This window comes from Elephas maximus, chromosome 4 (genome assembly GCF_024166365.1).
Source record: "Elephas maximus indicus isolate mEleMax1 chromosome 4, mEleMax1 primary haplotype, whole genome shotgun sequence".
Taxonomy (NCBI): Eukaryota; Metazoa; Chordata; class Mammalia; order Proboscidea; family Elephantidae; genus Elephas; species Elephas maximus.
Genome location: NC_064822.1, coordinates 166,919,338 through 166,938,459, shown reverse-complemented (window position 1 = coordinate 166,938,459; position 19,122 = coordinate 166,919,338). Strand labels below are relative to the sequence as shown.

The 19,122-nt window shown below is 38.6% G+C and overlaps 1 protein-coding gene across 1 annotated transcript in view; it reads right to left on the bottom strand.

Moving 5' to 3' along the window:
• The window catches only part of ANO4 (anoctamin 4), a 453,262-nt gene extending 434,991 nt beyond the window's left edge, over nt 1–18,271 (bottom strand). Inside the window, exon 1 of the mRNA XM_049884167.1 lies at nt 18,170–18,271. The gene's annotated coding sequence lies outside the window, so the exon portion shown is untranslated. The remainder of the gene's footprint in view (nt 1–18,169) is intronic.
• Between the last annotated feature and the right edge of the window lie 851 nt (nt 18,272–19,122).

Here is a 19,122-nt window from a genome sequence, read left to right as displayed (position 1 = left end):
AATGGTGAAATGTTAAGGTTCCAAAGGACTTCTCTGCATACGAAGGGCTGTGAGAGAAAATTAGATGCAGTATCAGCAATCTCAAGAGCAGGTGACAGCAAAGTGAGTGCTCAAACTGCCAAGAAAACAAAATATTTGAGTTGAGCAAGTGCTATTAAACTAAGAAGGAACCTGCTACGGCTAAGTTAATTAATGATAATTAGATGTAATACTCAAGGATAATTGTAATCAAAGTGTAATGACTGTTACAGAGAGTTAAATTAAGGACTAGAGGCACAACATTCATTTAAGGGCAGAACCAAGACCTAAATAATCAAGTCATTCAATTCAATAACTACTGATCAACTACTATGTGTCACACTATGCAAGGCCATAGGGACCCAAATTTGAATCAGACATTTCCCCTGTCTGCATGGCACTCACCACCTGGTGGGGTGACAGACACACACTCAACTATGAGTTACTGTGTTTAATTATTTGAACAAGGTGCTATGGAAACACAGAGGAAGAAGCATGGAACATGGGTAAGTCCTCACAGAAGAAATGGAACTTGAACTGGACCATGAATTTCGCTGGAGTCCCTGGGTATAGCCAACAGTTAACACGCTAGGCTGCTAAAGGAAACGTTGGTGGTTCAAGTCCACACAAAGGTGCCTCAGAAGAAAGTCATAGTGATCTATTTCTGAAAAATCAGCCACTGAAAACCCTGTGGAGCACAGTTCTCCTCTGACACACACAGGGTCACCACAAGTTGGAACTGACCCAATGGGAAATGATTTTGAATTTCATCAAGCAAACCAGGAGGAAGAATGGGGCATGCCAAGTGAGGAGTCAGCACAAGAAAAGGCAGAGAGATGTTACAGTGCACCAGGTAGAGCTGGAATGCTTTGTTGCTTGAGGGCCACAAAGTCAGTAAGACAGGTCAGCTCAGATCATGAGGTTGCTGAACCTCATGCTCCGAAGTTTGAACTCCAATTATAGATTGTCAGGGACCAGTAATAGGTTTTTTTGTTGTTGTTGCTTGTTAGTCTTCTTGCATTTTTATGTAGTAAATATACATAACATAAAATTTACCATTAGTGTGATTTTTAGTACATTCTCAGTGTTGAGAAACCATCACCACTATTTAGTTGCAGAACATTTTCATCACCCCAGTAGAAAACCCCAAACCCATTAAGCAATCACTCCTACCAGTCCCTGGCAACTACTAATCTGCTCTTTGCCTCTAGAGATATGCCTATTCTAGGTATTTCATATACATATAATCATACAATATGTAACCTTTTGAGTCTGCCTTATTTCACTTAGCATAATCTTTTCAGAGTTCATCTATGTTGTAGCACATGTCAGCACTTCATTCCTTTTTATAGCTGAAGAACATTCCATCACATGGATATACCACATTTTGGTTCTCCATTCATCTGTTGATGGACATGTTTCTACTTTTTGGATATTGTAAATCATGCTATTATGAACACACATGTTCAAATTTTTTGTTTGAACACCTATTTTCAATGCTTTTGAAGATACGCCCAGGAGTGGAATTGCTGGGTCATATAGCTCAAGCATAACAATGATTGTGAGGATGGCACAGGACTAGGCACTGTTTCATTCTGTTGTACGCAGGGCCACTATGAGTCAGAACCAACTCAACAGCGCTTTTTTCAGAACAGAATGAAGTGGAATAAAAAATGATTATCAGAGTAAATAACAATGATAAGTATTATTTCTGAAAATTTTTTTCAGTTGTTATGTGTGTATGTATGTGTAGTAGGTTACAACATAAAAGAGTTCTTACTTTAGGTAATGATCAAGAACGTGGAAAGCCACAGGATGAGAGAAATAGCTGAGCAGCACTTTAACCAGTTGCTGTCAAGTCTGTTCTGACTCATGGCGACCCCATGTATGTCAGAGTAGAATTGTGCTCCACAGGCTTTTCAGTGGCTGATTTTTTGGAAGTAGATCACCAGACCTTTTTTCTGAGGCACCTCTGGGTAAAATGGAACCTTTGACCTCCTGGTTAGTAGCCCAGCACATTACACATTTGTACCCCCAAGGGACTCTGAGTAGCCTTTTGCTACTAACCAAACTCAGCATCCAAGCCTAGCCCAGGATCTATGGGGAGGAGACAGGTAAGAGAAGAGAAAGAAGGAATCAGTGGGATGAACTAATTAACAGGAATAGCAGCTTCCACTCATATTCAGAACTTTTAAAACACTTTTTCCTACTTTATCTCATTTGAGCCTCATGACAGCATCATTTTACAGATGAAGAAACTGAGGTTCAAAGAGGTTAAGTCCTTTGTAAAAAGGTAACCTGGGAAGTGGCAGAGCTGGGAAGAGAATCCGGGTCTCATTCCATATTCTCACTACAATCTTCACCAGCTCTGATGCATCTTTGAGCTCTCAATGTCACATCCTCAGAATCTTCCCCTGTCTTCACAATCAAAAAATTCTCTAATCATGTTCTTCTCCTTCATAGAGCTATTCAAATTTTCTTATTTGGGTAATTATATGTTTAATATGTCTCTTTCACTGATCTGTCCTAATGTCATAGCATAAAAAAAGACGGCCACGGCTGTTTGGATCCATATAGTATGTACAGCACCTGATGCAGTGCTTGACACATAGTAGGCATTCAATAAGGAGCCCTGGTGGTGCAAGAGTTAAGTGCTCGGCTGCTAATCAGAAGTTGGCAGTTTGAATCCACCAGCAGCTCTGCAGGAGAAAGACCTGGTGATCTGCTCCTGTAAAGAGTACAGCCTAGAAAACTCTATGGGGCAGTTCTGCTCTGTCACATGGGGTCACTATGCGTTGAAAATAGACTCAAGGGTGCTCGACAACAAAAAGCGACACACAATAAACAGCTATCGAATAAATGAATATGAATCACACTACCTTGCATGAAAACAGTACAACTAACTCTCCCATCCTCCAGTTACAACCACAGAGAGTCGAATGTTTATTTTCTACAAAGAGACAAAAACTGTACAAAACACATATCTTCCTAACTAGAGGAAGAACGATCAGAAGGATGTTGGCCAACCCTTTAGGTGCTCTCTTGCTGGAGAGAACTACAAAGCTGAACTAAATCTAGGTGCTCAGCAGTTCTCAGTGGTTGAACAATCTGATGAGATGCTGGGCCTCTCTCCCCAAAGACCTCAGAGCCCTGATCCCTCACTTGGTCTTGACATGTAAAATGATTTACATGTCAGCTGGTGTCCACAAACCAGCTGGATCAACTCTGACTTTTAACATACAAAAGTTGCCAGTCATCTCCCCCTCCTGGCAAAGGTGTGCAGAAATTTACTTAGCTGTGGTTTAAGAGTTCCACTGTGTTCCCCAACTTTGTTCCCCATTTACAGCTTTTTTTTTTTTTTTTTTTTTACTTTTATTGCAGTATATCCTTAAACTCACTGCCGAGTTGATTTGGACTCATGGTGACCTTATGGGACAGAATAGGGCTGCCCCATAGGTCTTCCATGGAGTGGCTAGTGGATTTGAACTGTTGACTTTTTGGTTAGCAGCAAAGCTCTTAACCACTGACATAAAATAAACTGCACATATATAAAGCATACAATTTGATGAGTTTGGCATATACACACACTCCTGAAACCATCAACACAATCAAGATGATGAGCATGTCCATTGCTTTCAAAAACTTTCTTCTTTTTTGTGATGCCTTCCTCTCTCCTTCTCTTTCCTACTCCCTCCCATTCCCAGATAATCATTGCTTTGTCTTCTATCACCATAGATTAATTTAATTTTTCTAAAATTTTATATAAATGGAATCACAAAGTATGTATTCTCTTTGTCTGGCTTCTTTCAGCATAATTATTTTGAACTTTATCCTATACTGTTGGGTGTATCAATAACCCGTTGCCGTCGAGTCAATTCCAACTCACAGCGACCCTATATGACAGAGTGGAACTGCCCCATAGAGTTTCCAAAGAGTGCCTGGTGGATTCGAACTGCCGACCTTTTGGTTAGCAGCAGAAGCACTTAACCACTATGCCACCAGGGTTTCCAGGTGTATCAATAGTTCCTTTTATTGCCAAGTAGTGCTCTATTGTATGTAAACACCACAATTTGTTATCTATCCACCTGTTGATGTGCATTTGGGTTGTTTCTGGGTTTGGGCTATTGTGAATCGTACTGTTATGGACATTAATATACAAGTTTTTGTGTGGTCATGTGCTTTTATTTATCTTGAGTAAATACCTAGGAATGGAATGATCGGGTAGTATGGTGGGTAAGGATTGAACTTTTAAGAAACTGTCACTGTTTTCCAGAGTAGTTTTATCATTTTATATTCTGTTTAGATTATTTTACATTTTACTTTTTTTACATCCTCCATTTACATTTACTTTTAAAATGTTTGTTGTATGTCATCCTTTATAGCCATTATTATTTTTTTTTTTGATATTCAGATGTCCCATCTTTGGCCAGTTAGGGCCTTTCAAGTGGATTCCTGTATCCTTTAGGCAATGCCCCTTTGCCAATGGCTTCTTTCAAACTGCCAACCTTTCAGTTAGCAGCAACGTGCTTAACCACCATGTCACCAGCGTTCCTTATGGAAGGGTAAGAACTCCGTTATATCTCACAGATCGATGATTTTTCCATAGCGCAGTATAAGCAGATCTGCTACTTGCAATTGGTAGTGAAGCAAATGTCTCTTACCGAGTGCTGCTTTGGGAACTCAGAGGTGTTTTCTAATAAAAAACCATATTGCCAAGAATGTTCAAGAAGAGGATTATACTTTTTCTTCACAGCACCTGTCTGGTGGTAATCATACATTCTTTGGTATAATATTTTTTTTATCTACGTCTCACACTAAATTCTAAGCTCTGGGACCCCCAGCATCAGCATAACTTGGGAACTTGTTGGAAATGCAGAATCTCATCACCCACTTCTCAGGATCTACATTTTAACAAGCTCCCCAGGTAATGTGTATGCACATTAAAGTTTGAGAAATATTGGTCTAAATTATGAAGCCTCCGTATTATATTTTAACTTTACTGGAAATTACTTGGGACTTCCACTCTCTTGAATTCAACATCTCATTAATCACCAAGTCCTATTGATGCTCTCTCCAAAATGTCTCTAACATCTACCCCTTTTGGACTATATTGCTGAATCCCAGTCCAGGCCCTCTTATCTCTTGTGGACCACACTTTGAGTACCAAGAGTTTAAAGACTAGGTGAATGGATGACTTCACTAAAGCATCTTAATGTCTTTTGATTCTAAAATATATCACTGTTCACAAATCGGATTTCATACAGCTTTAAATCAAGAGTTTAAGTTTTTTATATGAGAAATGCTAAAGTAACTTCATAGCTACATCATTTAATTGACTTTGTTCTCATGCGCCATTAATCATTCACTGATGTTTTCAATCCTTTAAAACTAAATAGCCACCACACATGGAGAAGAAATTAACAGGATTGTGCTAGAATCAAAAATTAAATGACAGGATATGTCCTGGAATTCCAAAAAGAACAACAAAGCCAAATTTAAGAAAACAAGAAGAGGAAAACAGGAAACCTGAAGAAAGCTCAGTGATTTCTTTTAGCCAATTGTCTTGTCAAATGAATGTTTCCAATGATTCTCTTAGTTCTAAAGTACAGGAAGTCCCCAACCTATGTCAGTTTTTCTCAGAGAAATAGCAAATACATGGTGGTTGAGATTGAGTCTGCTCACAAATCCTCAATTAACCCACCCAGAAAAAACCCATTGCCATCAAGTCGATTCCGACTCACAGCGACCCTATAGGACAGAGTAGGACTGCCCCATAGAGTTTCCAAGGAGCACCTAGTGGATCTGAACTGCCGTCCTTTTGGTTAGCACCCATAGCTCTTAACCACTACACCACCAGGGTTTTCCAAAGAGTTCCAAAAATCGAATAGCAGCTTAACAGTCCCAGAGAGCCCAGCCCAGGAGTGCTCTCTGCAGAACTTCCATATGGGGAGGAAGTGAAGGTGATTTCGAGATATAGCAGACTTTTAATTTGAAGATGATTAAGGTAAACTTTAGGGTAAAAACAAAGAAAACTAATAAATCTACTCACCAAAATAAAGAAGAAAACCAAAAGACTCAGTAAACACAAAAACAACAACAAAGATTGACAGGAAAGAAAATCCATATAAAAAAGAATGCAGCACAAAAAATTAAGAGGAAAAAAGAAACGTTAATGCCACAAAAATAAAGTATATCGAATGACAGCTATGAATCCATAAAAAAAAAATTTTTTTCCATACTTACTGTTAATCACACTGAATGAAAATGGATTAAATGCAACACACAGGGAGTGGAAGAATGGATTTAAAAAAAAACCATGACCCATCAATGTGCTGCCTACCAGAGACACACCTAAACACAAAGACATAAACAAGTTAAAAATCAAAGGATGGAAAAATATATATCAAGCAAACAGCATCCAAAAGAGAACAGGAGTAACAATAATAATTTCAGATAAAATAGACTTTAAGTCAAAATCCATTATAAGAGACAAAGAAGGGCATTATATAATGATTAAAAGGTCAATCCACTAAGAAGACATAACAATAATAAATATTTATGCACTCAATGACAGAGCATCAAAATATATAAAACTCTAACAGAATTAAAAGAGAAATAGACAGTTCTACAATAAGAGAAGAAGACTTTAACACACCACTTTTGATGATGGACAGAACAAGAAGAAAGTCAATAAAGATACAGATGTAAATGACACAGTCAACCAACTTGACCTCATAGGCATATACAGAACACACCACCCAATAGTGGCATGGTACACAATCTTCTCCAACATACATAGATCATTCTCCAAAACAGGCCATATTCTAGGCTGCAAAGCAAGCCTCAATAAATTCAAAAACATCAACATAACACAAAGAATTTTCTCTGACCATAACACTATAAAACTAGAATCAATAACAGAAAGAGCAAGGAAAAAAAAAAAATACATGGAAACTGAATAACACCTTAGGGAAAAATTACCGGGTCATAGAAGAAATTAAAACTGAAATTAAAAAATTCTTAGAATCAAATGAGAATGAATATAGAACATACAAAACATTCTGGGACACAGTAAAAGCAGTGCTCAGTGGAAAATTTATAGCAATAAATACATGCATCAAAAAAGAAGATCTAATATTGATTACTTATCCCAACAACTTGAACAAATATAGAAGGGGACACCAAAAGAAGTCCACAGTCACTAGAAGAAATGAAACAACAAAGATCAGAGCAGAAATAAATGAAATACAAAATAGAAAAACAATAGAAAGAATCAACAAAACTAGAAATTGGTCCTTTGAGAGGATCAATAAAATTGACAACATACTGGCCAAAATGACAAAGGAAAAAATGAGAAGATGCAAATAACAAAATAAGAAATGAAATGGGCAACAGTACAACAGAACCAACTGAGATAAAAATGATCATTAACAGAAGATTATGAAAAATTATACTCTAGCAAATTTTAAAACCTAAAAGGACAAATTTCTAGAAACATACTATCTGTCTAAACGAACACAGAGATTTGAAAAAGAAACTAAATAGACCCATAACAAAAGAAGAAATTGAAGATATCATTAAAAAAAAAAAAAATATCCCAACAACAACAAAAAAAAGCCCCAGCCCAGATGGCTTCACTGGAGAGTTCTACCAAATATTCAGAGACAAGAGGTCACCAATTTTACTCAAACTATTCCAGAACATAGAAAAGGAAAGAATATTCCCTAATTCATCCTATGAAGCTGGCATAAACCTGATACCAAAGCCAGGCAAAGATACCACAAGAGAAAAAAAAAAAGAAGGAAAAGTACAGACTAATATCCGTCATGAATATAGACACAAAAAATTCTCAACAAAATTCTAGCCAACAGAATACAAAACCATATCAAAAAATAAAATAATACATCATAACCATGTGGAATTCATACCCGGGATCCAAGGGTGGTTCTATATTAGAAAATCAATGTAATTCACCACCCAAAGGAAAAGAATCACATGATCATCTCAATTGATGCAGGAAAGGCATTTGATAAAATTCAACACCCTTTCCTGACAAAAACTCTCAACAAAATAGGAATAGAGGGAAATTTCTCAGCATAATTAAGGACATATATACAAAACCAACAGTCAATCTTATTCTCAACAGAGAAAGATTGAAAGCACTCCCCTTGAGAACACCACTCCTATTCAACATTGTACTGGAATTCCTAGCCAGAGCAGTAAAGCAAGAAAGGGCATCCAAATTGGAAAGGAAGACGTAAAACTATCTCTATTCGCAGCTGACATGATCCTATACATAGAAAATCCCAGAGATTCCACAAGAAAATTTATTAGAGATTCCACAAGAAGGGTTCAGCAAAATAGCAGAGTACAAGATCAACACACAAAAATCAGTTGGATTCCTCTACACTAAAAGGGAGAACTCCAAAAAGGAAATAGAGAAAACAATACCATTTACAATAGCCCCTAAGGGACAAAATACCTAGGAATAAATCTAACCAGGGATATAAAAGGATTTTATACAAGGAAAACTTCAAAACACTACTGTAAGGAACCTACATAAATGGAAAAACATGCCATGCTCATGGGTTAGAAGGCTTAACACTGTGAAAATGTCAATAACACCTAAAACGATCTATAGATATAATGCAGTCCTAATCCAAATCCCAACAACATTCCTTAACCCCTTAATGACCCAACTGTTTTTTCCTTTTAATTCTTTGTTGATACCATGTGTTTTTAGCAATGAAGGGCATGCTGAATCATCGGGTATATCTGAATTTTTGGAAGGTTATATGGTTTTTGTTTTATGCTCCATTTTATAAATCATACCTTGGAGTCCAGACGTATATATGTGTACCAAATGAAAATTTTTTAAGTTTATATTTTTCCTACCAAAATTTCAATAATTCAGCATCAACTCATACAATATCTTATAAAAACAGTAATCTGTAGCACACACCTGGTTTTTACATTTCAAAGTGTTACATAAGGTTCTGCCTGACAGTAGCACATACTGTCAGTGGGACAGCAGATGCTCAATGTACCCCCAAGGTACAAAAAGTAAGTGGTAGCTATATATACCACTGGTCCTGAAAGGGTTTTAATGAAATAGAAAAACTAATCTCCAACTTTATATGGAAAGGACAGAGGCCACAAATAGCTAAAGCATTATTGTAGAACAACAAAATAGGAGGCCTGACATTTCTCAACCTCAAAACTTGGTATACAGCCATGGTAATCAAAACATCCTGGTATTGCTACAATGACAGACACGTAGACCAATGGAACAGAATTGGGAACCCAGAAGTAAATCCATCCAGCTATGGATAGCTGATCTTTGACAATGGGTCAAAGTCCATTCAATGGAGTAGAGATAGTCTCTTTAACAAATGATACTTGCAAAACAGGATATCCATTTGCAGACAAAAGAAACAGGATCTGTTTCTTACCCCATACACAAAAAACTAACTCAAAATGTATCAAAGATGTCAATCTTAAAGCTAAAATCATAAAGTTCATGGGAGAAAAATAGGGACCCTAATTTATAGCATAAATAGACTATCAAACATTATCTAAAAATATACAAACACCAGAAGATAAACTAGATAACTGGGGGCTCCTAAAAATTAAATGCTTATGCTCATCAAAAGACTTTACCAAAAGAGTAAAAAGAGAACCTATGGAATGGGAAAAAAAATTGGCAATGCCATATCTAACAAGGGTCTAATCTATAAAATACATAGAAAACGTCAACACCTCAACAACAAAAAGACAAACAATGCAATAAAAAAATGGGCAAAGGACATGAACAGACACTTCAGCAAAGACGACATTCAGGCAGCTAACAAACACATGAAGAGATGCGTGCAATCATTAGCCATTAGAGAGATGCAAATCAAAACTACCATGAGATACCACCTCGCCCCTGAAAAAAATGTACTAATCAAAAAAATAAAAAACAACAAATGCTGGCGAAGTTTTGGGAGGACTGGAACTCATATACACTGCTGGTGGGATTGTAAAATGATACAATCTCTATGGAAAACAGTAAGGAACTTTATTAAAATGCTAGAAATAGAAATACCATATGATCTAGCAATTTCACTCCTAATATACCCTAGGGAAATAAGAACTGTCACACGAATAAGCATGTGCACACCCATGTTCATTGCAGAACTATTCACAATAGCAAAAAGATGCAAACAACCTAAGTGTCCATCAATGAAGGAATAGATAAACAAAATGTGGTACATAGATACTATGGAATACCATGCAATGATAATGAACAAGGATGAGTTCGTGAAACTAACACGGATGAATCTAGAGGGCATTATGCTGAATGAAATAAGTCAAATACTGTATAATAACACTTTTATAAAAAGTCAAGAATAGGCTTATATACAGAAATCAACCTTCTTTGATAGTTACCAGCGATGGGAGGTGGAGGAAGGGAGAATCACTCACTACATAGTAGACTCATATCAATTCTAGTGAAGGGAAGGGTAATACACAATATGGGGAAGTCAGCACAACATGACCAAGGTAAACAAAGACACTGAGAGATACGCAATAACAAAAGACAGCTACGGTAAATGCTTTAACATATACAATTCTGCAACAAAAGTAACAACCAAAAATGTGTATATGGTTACACAGGTAGATAAGTATGCTATATAGGTAAGGGAAGGTGTATGGGAGTATATGCACATGCATACGTAAGTACAGTTGTGGGTATTTGTATATACATATTTGTATGTGCTGCATATATATTCATACATATAATACATGTGGGCACAGTTATGGAAACATCTTAGACATATCCAAACGCTTCATGGGACTGCTTTACTGGGCTTAAAGGCTAAGGTTTACAGTCTCAGGGGATATCTAGGCCAATTGGTATAACATAGTTCTCAAAGATAATGTTCCACATCCTAGTTTGGTGAGTAGCACTGGGGTCTTAAAAGCTTGCAAGCAGACGTCTAAGATACAACTATTGGTGCCTTCCCATCTGGAGCAGAGGAGAGTGAAGGGAACCAAAGACTCAAGGAAGCAATTAGTCCACAGGATTAATTGCTCACACAAACCACAGCCTCCTCTAGCCTGAGACCAGAAGAACTAGATGGTGCCTGGCTACGAATACTGATCACTCTGACCAGGGACACAACAGAAGGTCCCGGTTAGAATGGGAGAAAAATGTACAACAAAACTCACATTCCTAAAAAAAAGACCAGACTTACTGGACTGATAGAGACTGGAGGAACCCCCAAGACCACTGTCCTAAGACACACACTTTTAATTTGGAAGTGAAGTTATTCCTGGAGGTTACCTTTCAGCCAAATAATAGATTTGCTTATAAAACAAACAATAACATCTGTGAGGAATGTGCTCCTTAGAACAATCAACTACAGGAGATCAAACGGGCAATATTTGCCCAAAAGCAAAGACAAGGCAGCAAGGAGGGGCAGGGAAACTGGAAGAATGGAAATAGGGAAGGCAAGGTAGAAATGGGGAGAGTGCTGACACATTGCAGGGATAGCAACCAATGTCACAGTACAATCTGTGTATGAACTGTTGAATGGCAAACTAATTTGCTGTGTAAACTTTCATCTAAAACACAAAAAGATGGAAATACCCTTTCAGGAACATTTTGACAAAAGGAAAAAATTTAAAGGCAAAGACAAAAGTGAGTAGGTACCCATTCTATGAAAAAAAAAAAAAATCACCATAATTTGATGCTTTGTGAGTCATATGAAATGCTCAATTAAAATCAGGTAAAGCAGAAAGAGAGGAAAAAACAAGAAACCACAAAATAAAAAGTTACAAACATGGTAGCTATTAATCCAACTATGTTAATAACCACTTGAAATGTGAATGGTCTAAATATACCAATTAAAAGACAGAGATTGCCAGATTGGACAAAAAACAAGACCCAACTCTATGTTGTCTACGAGAAACCTACTTTAAAAAACCTGTGAAATCTGGAACTCAAAGGAACTGCCTTGTTTTTCCAGGTCTTGCAAGTTTTCCACCTTTGACAGGGTGAAGTTTTACCACTTTTCTATTGCTCATTTTAGTGGAAAATATTTTAGTTTTCCTTCTTTCATAGGTTTCTGCCTTATACAGGTTCCAGCTTTTGCAAGTTTTACTGTATAATGGTTTAGAAGCTGTTTCTAATTTATATTGTCCTGATTTTTGTAGAGGGTAGCTGGTCTCCCCTTACTCTGTACCACGAATTTAGCTGGCAGGTCAATGAGTACCTCTGGGCATCTGTAAAAGGGAGCATGCTGTCTCCTGGCTGGGTCAGGTTACTCTGCCATCTCATGGTCACTTTAGTCGCTCAAGTTACAGGGTCACTTTTTGTGGCATGTCACCTCTGAAATTTAAAACCTCCCTCTCTTCAGCGTCAATTCTGAAAGTATCTGGTCTCAATTTGTTGAAAGAAATTGAATTCATGCTATTACATGGGCATCTCTTCTAAGGCACTTTACCTCGGGCATCACTATAGTTTGGTACATCTCCTTTCCCCTTTGCAAGTGACCGACGTATTTAAAATCCATAAGGAATATCTGGAATTTATAATGTCCTCTTTCTAAAACCCAATTCTACCAGGAGACCGCTAAGGGGAAAGTAGGAGGCACAGGAGACTCTGGAGAAGGACGAGGCAAAAGGGATGAGTTCTCACTTATTCCCAGGTATTGAGTTGCAGAAGAGATTACCACTGGTCTTGAACACAAACAGAAAAGCCCCGGTTTATGAAGTAATTGCAGAGCTGCATATACGGGGAGCTAGCAGGGAGAGAGGGCAAGTGTCAAAGGTGTCACCTGTATCCTAGGGGGAAAAAAACCTTCGGCTTGGGAAGGAGATTCCCTACATGCTTTTATGCACAGTTTGCAAAAGGTCTCTATTAAAATAGGGTAAAACTCATTATAATTCATGAACCCGTTCTCAATAATTATACTACCGGATTACTCCCACCAAGCAAAGCTTCGGTGAACAAGACCAGACTTAATTGGTATAAATCAGTGGTTCCCAACTGGGGGTGATTTTGCCCCCCAGGGGTCATTTAACAATATTTGGAGACATTATTGGTTATCACAACTAGGCATAGGGGGTGCTACTGGCACCTAGGGTTAGGGCCAGGGGTGCTGCTAATCATCCTACAATGCACAGGACAGCCTCCCACAAAGAATTATCTGTTCCAAAACGTCAACAGTGCCAATGTTGAGAAACTGAGGGATAACAGAACATGAAGAGAAAAAGCCTAGGTGCAGCATGAAGTAAATTTGGGGAGAGTTAAAGGACATGAAGAAACCTGAAAAGGGGAAAAGCAAAGGTACCAAGGATACACTTTATCCAGGATAGAGCCCTGGAAATGCTATACAGAATCAGGGCCCATAGAGATAGTGCAAGGACAAGGCACAATCCACAGGAAGAGAAACTCAAAGGGAGAAAGGAGTATTAAGAATTAATGATGGACATGGGACAGTGAGCTAGAGACCATATCCCGTGCATTATAAGATGTTTGGCAGCATCCCTGGTCTCTGCTCATTTGGTGCTAGTAGGAAAAATGACTAATTATGCTGAGGAAAAAGGGGAATGAATTCACAGAGGCAGTCCCCTCTAAGTTCTGAAGAATTAAAGAAATTTTCTAAGAGAAAGAAAAGAAGGGCATCCACGTAGATGGCACACCATGTGCAAAATCATGAGTCTTCAGGGATGGTAAGGAGTTAAGAATAATTACTGTGTGGATGCATCTGGAGAGCATGGTAGGAGATGCTAGAGAGTCAATTAAAACTAGATTAGAAAGGTCCTCATATATATACGAGATATAACATGGGAGTCCCTGAGTCGCACAAATGGTTAAAGGCTTGACTACTAACCAAAAGGCTGGTGGTTCAAATCCACCTAGAGACGCCTAGGAAGATGTCCTTCCAAAAGGATCACAGCCACCAAAATCTTATGGAGTGCAGTTCTACTCTGAAACACATGGGGTCATCATGAGATGGAATCAAATTGATGGCAACCGGTTTGATTTTTGGTTTTATATAACATGTATAAGATGTACAGACTTTATCCTATTGGCAATGGTGAAGAAACAGAGATCTTCAAGGAGGGGGAATAGAGAAGGAGAAGGGTAGGGGGAGAGGAAAGAGAGGGAGAGAGAAAGAGTGAGAGACGAGCTTGGGAAAGTTAACCTCGTAGATGTGGAAGAAAAAAGATATAGAGAGGCTGGTTTGGAAGACTGTGTACTAGCCTAGGCAGAGATGGCAGTATCAGTGAGGATGGAATGGATACTCTAAATTAGTTATTTCTAAAATGGATGCAAATGAATATGCTAATCAACTGACTGTGAAGGCTGATGGCCCGCAGGGGGTTAAGCATGAGGACACCCAGTGTTTGGCTTGGGAGTCTGGATGGACTATGTTATTGTTAAGCAGAGTAAGAAATTCAACTTTGAGATCTACAAGAAGAAACTTCAATTCAGAATTGAATTGACATCCAGGTTAAAAAGTCCTGTAAGCGGTTGTTAATACACATCTGAAGCTTGTCAGAGAAATCAGTCACAGAAACACCACTTCTGGATCCTCGGCATGCAGCTAGGGATTGCATACAAAGGAGGAGAGCTGGGAGAGTCTGCTGGGGGAAGGGGCGGAACGCAAGCTGTGTGGTGCTGGTGGTGCGAGTGAAGCAGATTCTAAAGCTTGGTTGTCAAAAGCGGGTTCCCAAATCCACACAGAATACTGGAGATGAAGATGGCTTCCAAATTTTCCTCCTATGGCTCTTTCAAATCCATCTTTTCTCAGTTAAAGAAATAATTCAATAATACATTTTGCCTTCAAAATCTTTTTACCAGTATCATTTATTAGTAAATACAATTTACTAATAATAACAAAAACATGTGGCTGTGTATGAACATCTAATGTGAAATCTCGTCTTAGCACTTATCACACCAAATTAAAATACTTGATTTACTTGTCTGTCTCCTCCACTAGGAGACACTGGTGGCATAGTGGTTAAGAGCTACAGCTGCTAATCAAAAGGTCAGCAGTTCAAATCCACCAGGCACTCTGGAAATTCTGTGAGGCTCCTATAGGGTGGCTCTGAGTCGGAATCGACTCAATGGCCATGGGTTTTTTTCTCCTCCACTATATTTTTAGCTTCTTGAGACAGGGGTAATGCTTTACTCAACTTTCTATTCCAAGGACTAATTACAGTACATGGCAAAAAGTAAAAAAAAAAAAAAATTTTTTTTTTTTTTTTTTAGCTATCTAATATTGAATGGAGGGATGGAGGTGATGGATGGATAAACGGTTGGATGGAGAGAGAGGGGAAGGGAGGGAAAGGGGGATAAATGAAGCCAGTCACAGCAACTGTTCTTCCAACTTAACCTGCTACAATTTATTTATTGATTAAAACATTCTTTGTCATAACGAAGGGATGCTACATCCAGGGCCACCTTGTGGAGTTGCGCAGGTCGTTCACTGCACGATGGGGTAAGTGGGGATGAAATTCAGGCTCTACTCCACTTGCTGTGACGTCTACCATGGCTCAAGGCTGCATGTTCCCAGAGGAGGGGTAGCCCTTTTCCAGTTTGCACAACCCAGAAACCTGTCAAAAGCACCTTAAAAATTTGTTGCCATCAAGTTGATTCCAACTCATAGCAACCCTATAGGACAGAGTAGAACTACCCCATAGGGTTTCCAAGGAGCACCTGGTGGGTTTAAACTACTGACTTTTTGGTTAGCAGCTGTAGCTTTTAACCGCTGTGGACTAGCAAACACCCTATGTCCATATCTAAAACATTTAACATCTAATTGTTACAAACCTTCTCGGTTCAAGTAAAAAGGGTAGTCTAATACCAGAAAACCACTGTACAAATTAGCCACACAATGATGGGAAAGTATGATAAACCAAACCCAGTGCCGTCGAGTTGATTCCGACTCATAGAGACCCTGTAGGACAGAGTAGAACTGCCCCATAGAGTTTCCAAGGAGCGCCTGGCGGATTCAAACTGCCGACCCTTTGGTTAGCAGCCGTAGCACTTAACCACTACACCACCAGGGTCTCCGGAAAGTGTGATAGAATAAGGTAATATGGCACACGTTAAACCAGCTAAATAAAATCAGAAATCAATAAGCTCTAGTCATTTCAGTGTTTTTTATTCCTTCTAGAATTGTAGAGCAGTGAGGTTTATAAATATGAAGACAGATTTAAAAAAAAAAATATGTTTGAAAAAATTCTTAAACAGCCTAAGAAATTTTCAACAATCAAATAATTACAGAATCATTCTGTGCCTAAAACTTGTCATCAGACCAGAAGTTTATGGAGAAGGAAGACAGCTTAAAATTGACAAAAATTGGATTGCTTCTGAGCACAGTACTCTCTGGAGAGAAAAAAGCCAGCTCAAAGGGAAACAACGTCATGATAAAATGTTATTCTAAAAGCTGCCATTTCATACTCTTCTTTGCCGGAAAATGCCATAACCTTTTAGCTAACCTGGCCAAAGAAAGCACTTTATTTCTTAACTTCAGATTTTACTAAACTAAAGCAAGCAGAGCCAGTTTTCCTTTGTGATAAAATCAAAACCCAAAAGACTGCAAATGGACTCTAGAGAAAAACTTTCAAACTCCAGATCATGATTTTTCTATTCTCAAAATGACCTTCAATCAGGACCATTAGAAAGGTGAATAGCTCTGCCGTGTGCAGAGCCGATGGTGCGCAAATGTTCCACAACGCTCTTTAATACCAACCTCCTTAATTTCAATCTAGCCATTTAACCAAAGACACTTTGGAGGAGGTCTCCCAATGTGTTTATGGGAACCTCCTGAATCAAGACCACGAGGAGGAGGAAACCTTCAGAGTGCAGACTGCTGGAGCTCACCTGGTGCCATCAAAATAGCATCACCAGAAATCTTCATTTTCAACAAGCTCACTGGTGACTCTCAACATTAATGAAGTCTACAATCTACTGTTTTAGACACTGCTTTTAAAAAAAAAAAAAAAAAAATTTTTTTTTTGATAACCCAGAACTTCTGCAACATCAACTTCTCATCTCTAGGTGGCAGCATTCTGTGACTTGCTGACTGTCATCGAATCCTGACATTCAAAGAGTTACTTCTAACGGCAATTACACACTGAATTCAGCTGACCATTCTCTCTAAGTGCTGTAGATATTGATAATGTGGCAGGGTAAATTTTGCATAATTTAAACCTCCAATTTAGACTTTAGATATAAAAATTAACTGGCCATCCTTGCATACATAAAGTCTTTAGAACTGATTTAAATAATCATTTTAAAATCCAGATATTGTATTTTTCTTGCCTTGATTGTTTAAGTCATGACTCCCAAGAGTCACAGAGATCAGGGGTCAGCCAACTTTTTCTGTAAAGAGCAAGACAGTAAACACTTTATGATTTGCAGGCTGTACAGTCTTTGCCACAATTACTCAACTGTGCCACTGACACACTACAGCAGCCATAACATATGCAAATCTTCACAGGTGTGGCTATGTCCCAATAAAATTACATATGGACACTGAAATTCTTATTTGATAAAATTTTCACACTTCTCAAAATATTCCTCTCCTTTAATTTATTTACTTTTTCCCAACCATTTAAAAATGTCGAAACTATTCTTAGCTCTTGAGCTATATATAGGTAACAGGTAGCAGGCTAGATGTGGCCCACCGAAAGTAGTTTACAAACTCCTTACAGAGATCAATACAGCAGAACAGAGTAACTAGTAGGAACTAACGTATTCAAAATTTACTTTTGAATCATCAGACACCCGTCAACGCAAGAGTTTAATCCAACACAGATGACTTGTCACTAAACAGAGGATGAAAGAAATTAAACAAACTTAAAAAAAAAAAAAAAGGCATATGACAGATCTTGGAATTCTGATTTGGAGTTGATTTCTAGATGGCATTTTACCAGATACATCTAACACTGAGGTCAAATATTTCCAAATAAAGCCAACCTTCATTCTGGTCAACCAAGCTATCACAGGCTGGTGGCAGTGGAGGACGGGGTTTAGAGTACATAGACTCAATCAGAAATGTGGATGTGATTTGTTCAACAGGCAAATGCATAAAGGAACCTTAGGTACACTGAGGCCGGACCTCCAACAGGAAGCCAACACCGTTACCTGTTGTGTCTTGACTCAGGGTTTCCTGGCTGCTGCTGCTGTAAGAAGGCACTGGAGTGATGGACAGCGAGGCTGGGCAAGACAAAGGTGTAGCCGCCAGGTCAGTCTTCCAGGTGAAGGACCGGTGATACACGGGGATGCCTACATCTTTGGAGATGAAGAGAGGCAGATCTGATGGAAGGGTGGGTCTTCCTTGTGCATATGGATTTTTCCAGTGGGTGAGCCCTATTGCAACAGGCCCAGCAATGTCATAACCTGGTGAGACAAATGCACCAGGTCGGTAGCAGCAATCAAAGTATACCGTTATTTGCTTACGTAGTCCCCAAAAGTCTTAGCTGTGATTCAAATTAAATACCAGTTGACATAAGGAAGCATGTTACTAATAAACAAGCAACTATTATCACACTTGATGGATCTTGTTCATTTATTCAAAGTACATTTATTAAGCACATACTTTTTTTTTTAATGGGTGGTACGGAGTCCCTGGGTGGTGCAAACTGTTAATACGCTTGGCTGTTAACTAAAAGGTTGGTGGTTCAAGTCCACCCAGAGAGGCCTCAGAAGAAAGGCCAGGCAATCTATCTCCAAAAAGCCAGATACTGAAAAGCCTACAGAGCACAGTTCTACTCTGACACACAAGCAGTCACCATGAGTCACCACTCGATGGCAACTCATCTTTTTTTGTTTTGTTTTGTTTTTACTGGTTTATGTACTAAGTGCCCAGTCTTTGTCCTTAAAGAACTTCCAAAACCAAAAAACCAAACCCAGTGCCATCAAGTCGATTCCGACTCATAGCAACCTTATAGGACACAGTAGAACTCCAAGGAGCGCCTGGTGGATTCGAACTGCCAACCCTTTGGTTAGCAACCATAGCACTTAAGCACTACGCCTGTCTAATAAAAGGATAAGATCTGTGCTCATAATAAAAAATAACTGACGGCACCTTGCATAAG